Here is a 7,200-nt window from a genome sequence, read left to right as displayed (position 1 = left end):
TAACCTTCGAAATAAACAATTTTGAGCTGGACCTGGATTCATTGGCTTTTGTCCAATTTCGGTCCGTTAGTTGTATCAGTCCATTACATTCGGACCAGTCCGATCCGTCCAAATCAAATTCAGTTTGGATGGGGTCCAATCCAAAACCGGACCATTGACACCCCTATTTGCAAGTCAAGATAGATGCCATCTATGATACAATTGCTTGTTTGCGTTGCATGCATCCATAGGCGCTTTTGGTAGAAAGATGAACTCATTAAAAACGACCACAAGCAAACGAAGAACAAAAAACACAACCGTATCTGTCTCAAAATCTTTGTAAGTTGAAATGCAGTTAGTTGTTGATGATGAAAGGCCAATGGGAAAGAAAACAACAAAAAGAAAGATAACTGTATGTTTTCTTAGATGACGAAAGGCTATGGATCTATGTGGGGCATTCCGAGAATCGAACTCGGGACCTCCCGCACCCAAAGCGAGAATCATACCACTAGACCAAATGCCCAATTGTGGTCATCATTTATTTTAATATTTTGTTATTTACTTTTTTAGTGCAAAATATTGACTCTCATCATTCATTGGTATATCTTTTTGGCCATTGATAAAATGTCCCCTAAAGTTCGGTAATTGCAATCACCTCCCTTAAACTTTCTGACATTATTGCAAGTAGACCCCCTCTATTAGGGGTGTAAACGGATCGAATTCGAATAGGATCAGACAATATCCGAATTTGAATCTGATTAGAAAATCCGATATCCGACATATATTGAAAATTAATATCCGAATTCGAATTCGATTAAATATTCGAATATTCGATTCGAGTCGAATTTGATTAATTAATTGTTTTAGATAATTAATAAATATATAAAATAAATATTTAATTGATATAAAGTATATAAATATATAAATTATTTATATAACTTAATTATTATATATATTATATAAAATATTTTATATATTGTATATAAGAATTAAATAATCGGTCGAATTCAGATATTTATCGAATCGAACCAAGTCATATCCAAATTCGGCCGATTATTTAATTCTTATATATAATATATAAAATATATTATATAATTCTAACAAGAGGCACATAAATATCCAAAATAGCCATACAGTTATTTTTGATCAAAATGTTTATTTTCCAAATTTTTTCTTCATATCAATCACTACTCCAAGCCTCTCCAATCTCTTTTCTAAAATTGATTTATTTTTCAAATTTGCCCTTTACATCAATTGCTCCAATGTAAAACTACAACTTTAAACTCTTTTTGTTTTGTTCATCAGTTTGGAAAGAGTACAAATACAAATATATACAATGCAAATGTATACAAAATAATACAAAATATAAGGTTTTACAATTTACATATTTGCATTTATGCTTCTTCCAAACTGAGCCTAAAGTTTGTATTATTTTTTTCTTGTAGAAATCAGCCTCAGTAGTAACTGCATCTGCATGATTATTTTGGACATCCCTAGAATACTGATTACAATTATCAAATTTTAGGGAATGTTTCAACAACAGTCCGAAACTTCAGAGAAATTTTAGCAATTTACTCTATAAAAAAATGCCATTGCATTTTATCATCAGTGAATCAGTGAAATTGGAAGTTTTAATGTAGTATTTCTCTTTTTCTTAACTGGAGCTTCTCTCTAGTGAGTTGACTTCGTATTGGAACATTTAAAGATTAGCATGGGAGGGTGTGATGAATTATAGGTGCCACACTTAAAATTATAGCACAGAAAAGGGAAATATAGTAATGTTCTGTTGATATTTGTCTCTGTTCATCATCTTCTTAACAAAGACTATTAGGTTCTCATTCTTTCTCATGGATGTAAATTTTCTTCACTTCTCATAGCTAAAGCTTTTTTTTTTCGGCCTTCACGAAAAAGGGAAAGCAATCTCGGCTGATGAATTGACCCTGTGGGAATTATTTCGTTCAATAGAAAAATGGAAGGCTGAAACGGGGCATTCCGAGAATTGAACTCGGGACCTCTCGCACCCTAAGCGAGAATCATACCACTAGACCAAATGCCCTGTTGAAAATGTTAGGCTATCAGGTCCAATTCAATCTAATAAGTATTTTAGACAATTAAGTTTGGACTAATCTAGTTTAATAAGTAGTATTGGTTCATCCAATCCGTCCAAAATGATTTTGATTTGGACCATTAAGCATCTTTACGAAAGTACTTTTATAAAAGTACTTGTGAAAGTATTTTTACGAATGTACTTTTATGAAATAACTTTTGTTAAAGTACTTTTATTTATTCATTTTGGATTGGATTGGACCCAATCTAGTCCCTTTGCACTTTAATTGGATGGGATTAGAATGTAACAAGTATTGTAACTTTTTCATATATTTTTTGGATTTCTCATGTTATTTTGATGTTTGATTCAATTTGGATTGAATTGATGCAATCTAGTCCATTTTCATTTTATTTGGACTGGATTGAACTTGATTTGTATGGATTTGGACTGAATTTGGTCCAGTCCATTTATAAATGGATCAATATTGGATTGGACTGGATTGACCAAATCCAGTCCAATTGACAGCCCTACTTGCAAGGTTGATTAGTTCTAGACTGGAGGCCCCCATAATTGTGGTCAGTGGCCTGGATAACCTGCCACATGTTGTACATTCAGATGCCACATCAATGTGCCTATGGCCTTAAACCAAAAAGCAGAGCCCGGCTTCAGTTAGTGCAAGTCCATGCTCACACTGTTCGAACAGTCTCTTACAATCTTGCATTAAAAATATATTCTCATAAAGTAAAGCATATAAGTACAAATATATTTCCAATGCAAAGCTATAAAGGCTGTTTGAACGGGCTTTGCACCGACTAAAATCAAACTCCAAAAAGCCATAATATTTTATGACTTTTACGGTTTTACCCATCTCAATATTGATCGATTTTTGGAGCCAAGAGTTTTCATGGAATTGCTTCCAAAGTCCAATGGACAAGCTGGGATTGGTAGGCCTTGGCTCCCTAATGGGAGACATGAAAGAGCAGCGTGAGGGCTCTCCAATTTTGGTCCATGGCTTGCAAAACTTCCCACGCGTTGCATGATCAAGAGTCTGCACATACTTATTTTGAATTTGCATTCGCACCCCACAGCAAGGTTCAAAATATCAGGTTATATAAGTATTTTTTTTTTACTTTTTTTTTTTCAAAACTGGTTCAGGGAGATTAGCTTAAGGCTCCTCCACCCCCCGAACTGGTTAGTATCGGGAAGTTTCCGAAATGATATGTATCAAACGATACAGATTAATATATGTCGATACTTTGAACCTTGCCCCACAGAACTTTATGACATGTAAGGAAGATATTCCCACTGCACAGCGAGATGTGCATGGGGCACACTCAGTGGGGCACCAATCTGAATTCACACACACGTTATTGGGATTAAAAGGTGGGACAGAGCAGGGTGCAGGTGAGATACTGTGAACTAATTACGACGAACAATGCAGTTATATGGGCTTGATTTCATTAGTATTTGTTTGTTGACATCTTTTTTGTTATTTTGGTATAAAATTTAGAAAAATAAGTGTTAGATATGATTATAGTTTATTATGAATTTTGACTTACGATATATCTTTCTTGGGCGGAAAACAACATAGAGGAGATGAAGAATAAAAGTTTTAAAAAACATAAAATAATGTTATTAAGGTTTTAGTCTTTCTGATTAGGATTAAGTGAAGTGATTATTTTAAAAGTAGGGCTGCAAGTCAGGCCGGGTTGAGGCCATCCCTAGCCCAACCCTAAGTTCTAAACCCCAACCCTAACCCTAACCCAACCCGACCTTTAACTCGACCAACTCAACCCTAACCCTAACCCTAACTAAATTCCTTCAACCCTAACCCAACCCAACCCAACCCAACTTGAAGCCAATTTTGGATTGGGTTGAGCTCGGGTTGGGCCCAACCCAACCTTCTTCTCATCCCTTAAAACTTCATAGAATTTTTCGATTTTATATCTTAACTCAACTTTCACTACATATATTAGTCCTATGTTTCATTAGTATTTGTTTGTTGACGTTTTTTTTTTTTTTGTTCTCTTGGTACAAAATTCAGAAAAACAAGTGTTAGAAATGACTATAGTTTATTATGAGTTATGACTTATAATAGATTTTTCTTGGGCAGCAAACAACATAGAAGAGATGAAGAATAAAATTTTCAAAAAACATAAAATAATGTTATTAAGGTTTTAGTCTTTCTGATTAGGGTTAAGAGAAATTATTATCTTAAAAGAAATACATGATACTATGTGGTGGGAGCTATACAAATATCATGCATCTAAACAAATCAATGTATATTATATATTACACATAACATATATTTATATATGACATGTACTATAGAGTCGGGTTTGGGTTGGGTCAGGTTAGCTAAGGGGTCAACCCTAACACAACCCGAATTAAAGTCGGGTTCATGAATTTCAACCCTAACCCTAACCCGAACATCAACCCGACCCAACCCAACCCAACTTTTTCGGGTTGGGTTTGGGCCAACCCGACCCAAGTTGCAACCTTATTTAAAAGAAATACATGACACTATGTGGTGGAGACTATACAAATATCATGCATCTAAACAAATCAATGTATGTTATATATTACATATAACATATATTTGTATATGACATGTACTACAGAATCGGGTTGGCTAAGGGGTCAACCCTAACCCAACCCAAAGTAAAGTCGGATTCATAAATTTCAACCCTAACCCTAACCTGAACATCAGCCTAACCCAACCCATCCCAACTTTTTTTGGATTGGGTTAGGGTTGGGTTCGGGCCAACCCGGCCCAAGTTGCAGCCTTAATTTTAAGTGGGTGAACTGAAGGATTTGTTAGTTTGTCTGTTACAAAGCAACACTTCAGCTATTATCAAATAGCTTCTTATTTGTCATATCAAACCGCATTTAACAGTTATATTGTAAATAGAACTTGTGCAATCAAAATAGTTTGCACAATAGCTCTTTAATGTTAATTTGAGAATCAGAAGAGATCAAATACAAGGAAACAATAGTGTTATGTTGAACCGCATGAATTGCCCATTATTTACTCTGGATCACTGCGTTATTTTCAAGCAGATAAAACTACTGAGCAGTGCAAAATAACTTTCTTTGTACTAGTGTTCCAAACAACATTTCTCTTAACTGATGCTAGATTGCATATACATGGGAGTACAAATAGGCCAATTGTAAATGTTGGTTTACTTTTGCTTCAGATCAAACGTCACTTCTGGGCTTTCTATGGTTCAAATAGAACTCATGATTATCATGGAAATACTTATTTTGGAATCAAATATCTTGATATCATCCTAGTCTAGGATGGTACTATGTTACAGGGACCTAGACCCTATGCTTAGGTTTTGCATTATCCCCTTATTATAGTGTAGTGTATGGGATCACCCGCCAACAAAACATGTTTCAACACCCTCCTAACAAGATTTGACACTGCACATCTTATTATGAGACTGGGACCTGCCGTGTATGAGATGTAAGATGTTGGATCATGTTGGGAGGGTGTTGGAATGTGTTTGTTGAGAGTTCAGATCTCCTGTCCACACAAACTCTACCCATGTCTACCCACATAACATTGTAGTCACACATGGAGAATATCTCATCCTCCTATATAATATTATGCAGGGGGAGATATTCTCAATTCACGGGAGTAGTATATTGTGGGTAGACGTGGGCAGAGTTCTTGTGGGCAAGAGATCTGGAGTCGTTTGTTGGTGGGTGATCTGAACTCTAGCATAGGTATCATTGTTGGTGTGAAGTTTAATGTTTGAAAAGCAAAAGACTTTGAAAGAAAGTACTTTAGAAATTAATGTTTTTTGTTTTATTCGATATCTTAATGTAGAGAGCATTGTACTAAAATCTGAATGATAAATTCTAAAAATGGTTATGTTACTGATGTTGCGCGATCCGGGCACTCCTAGCTGGCGGAAACCTAGCTCCTACCTGATGACAAACGGTGCCTGAAACGAAGAGGAAGGTGAAGAATTCCCGAGGAGCTCACCCGGCGGGGACACTCCGATGCTTAAGTTAGAACTCTGAGAGAATTGAAGAATACAAAGAGAGAGCTAAGAGTGAGATGGCGCAAGTTCAGTACCTTGGCTCCTCGAGGGTCGGGGTCTTTTTATATTGGGGATCTCTTAAATAAGGCGTAAACGCCTCTGCCACAACCGTTACTTCCAGAGCCGAGGTGGCGGATGCGGGCAGCTGTTGCAGGGTATGGACCTGTCAGGCGTGCCACATCTAGCAGAAGTAGCAAGCACGACGCCGCCTGACAAGAGACGTGGGCACAACCTCTAGATTCGGCAGGTTCTATTGTCAGGCTGATCTTTCCTGCAGGTTGCCAAGCTACTTTGCACCGAACTGCCTTGGTCCGAGCTACCTTACGCCGGGGTGCTGGGGGCATGCCGAGGTGCTTATGCTTGAGGCGAGCCTTAGGTAAGTATGGGCAAGAGTGTTGATGGGGTCGTCCCGAAGTGCTTCCACTTCGGGATACTTACCCGTAGATCGGGGTGTTCCCTTCTCAGGAAGGAAGAGTTTGGGGCCCGCTGGGAGGAGCTCGGGAGTCCTCGCTTGAAGGGAGCTCGGGACGCTCCTCCCTTAGGGAGAATTCGGGGTAAACTGAATGCTTCTTCTCGGCGAGTTGCCACGCCCACCGAGTTGAAACGCCGGGTTCCGGCGAGTTCATTACGCCAAGTTATGGCCAGGCTGCCACGCTGAGTTGTCACTTATGCCAAGTTGTACCCACGTGTCCCCGTGCTACGAGGTCGGGCCAAATCACCCTCCATCAGTTACGATTTTGTTCTTGTAGTTGATTATGAGAATGGATATTTACAACAACAACAACAACAACAATAATAATAATAATAATAATAATAATAATAATAATAATAATAATAATAATAATAATAATAATAATAATAATAATAATAATAATAATAATAAAATTTACATTAAATAATAACATAATAAAATAACAATAAAAAATTTAAATAATAATATTTTAATATTGTTCTAGTTTTTCTAATAATATGTTAATAATAAAAGAATATTATCAAAACAATAATAATAATATTAAAAGAATATTTTGGTGTTATTATTTATTAAATTATAATAAAGTATCATACATGTGTGTTATTAATAAAAAATAATTAATAAAATGCACGAAGGGCAAGGACAGAAAA

General features: G+C 36.4%; 2 non-coding genes across 2 annotated transcripts; both read right to left on the bottom strand.

Moving 5' to 3' along the window:
- Positions 1 to 430: 430 nt before the first annotated feature.
- On the bottom strand, positions 431 to 502 carry TRNAP-UGG (transfer RNA proline (anticodon UGG)). Its single transcript has one exon. It is a non-coding gene; the product is annotated as a tRNA-Pro (tRNA).
- A 1,461-nt stretch (positions 503 to 1,963) lies between these two features.
- On the bottom strand, positions 1,964 to 2,035 carry TRNAP-AGG (transfer RNA proline (anticodon AGG)). Its single transcript has one exon. It is a non-coding gene; the product is annotated as a tRNA-Pro (tRNA).
- Between the last annotated feature and the right edge of the window lie 5,165 nt (positions 2,036 to 7,200).

This window comes from Nelumbo nucifera, chromosome 5, assembly GCF_055504915.1.
Source record: "Nelumbo nucifera cultivar China Antique chromosome 5, China Antique-T2T, whole genome shotgun sequence".
NCBI lineage: Eukaryota > Viridiplantae > Streptophyta > Magnoliopsida > Proteales > Nelumbonaceae > Nelumbo > Nelumbo nucifera.
This window is presented reverse-complemented; position numbering and strand designations above follow the sequence as displayed.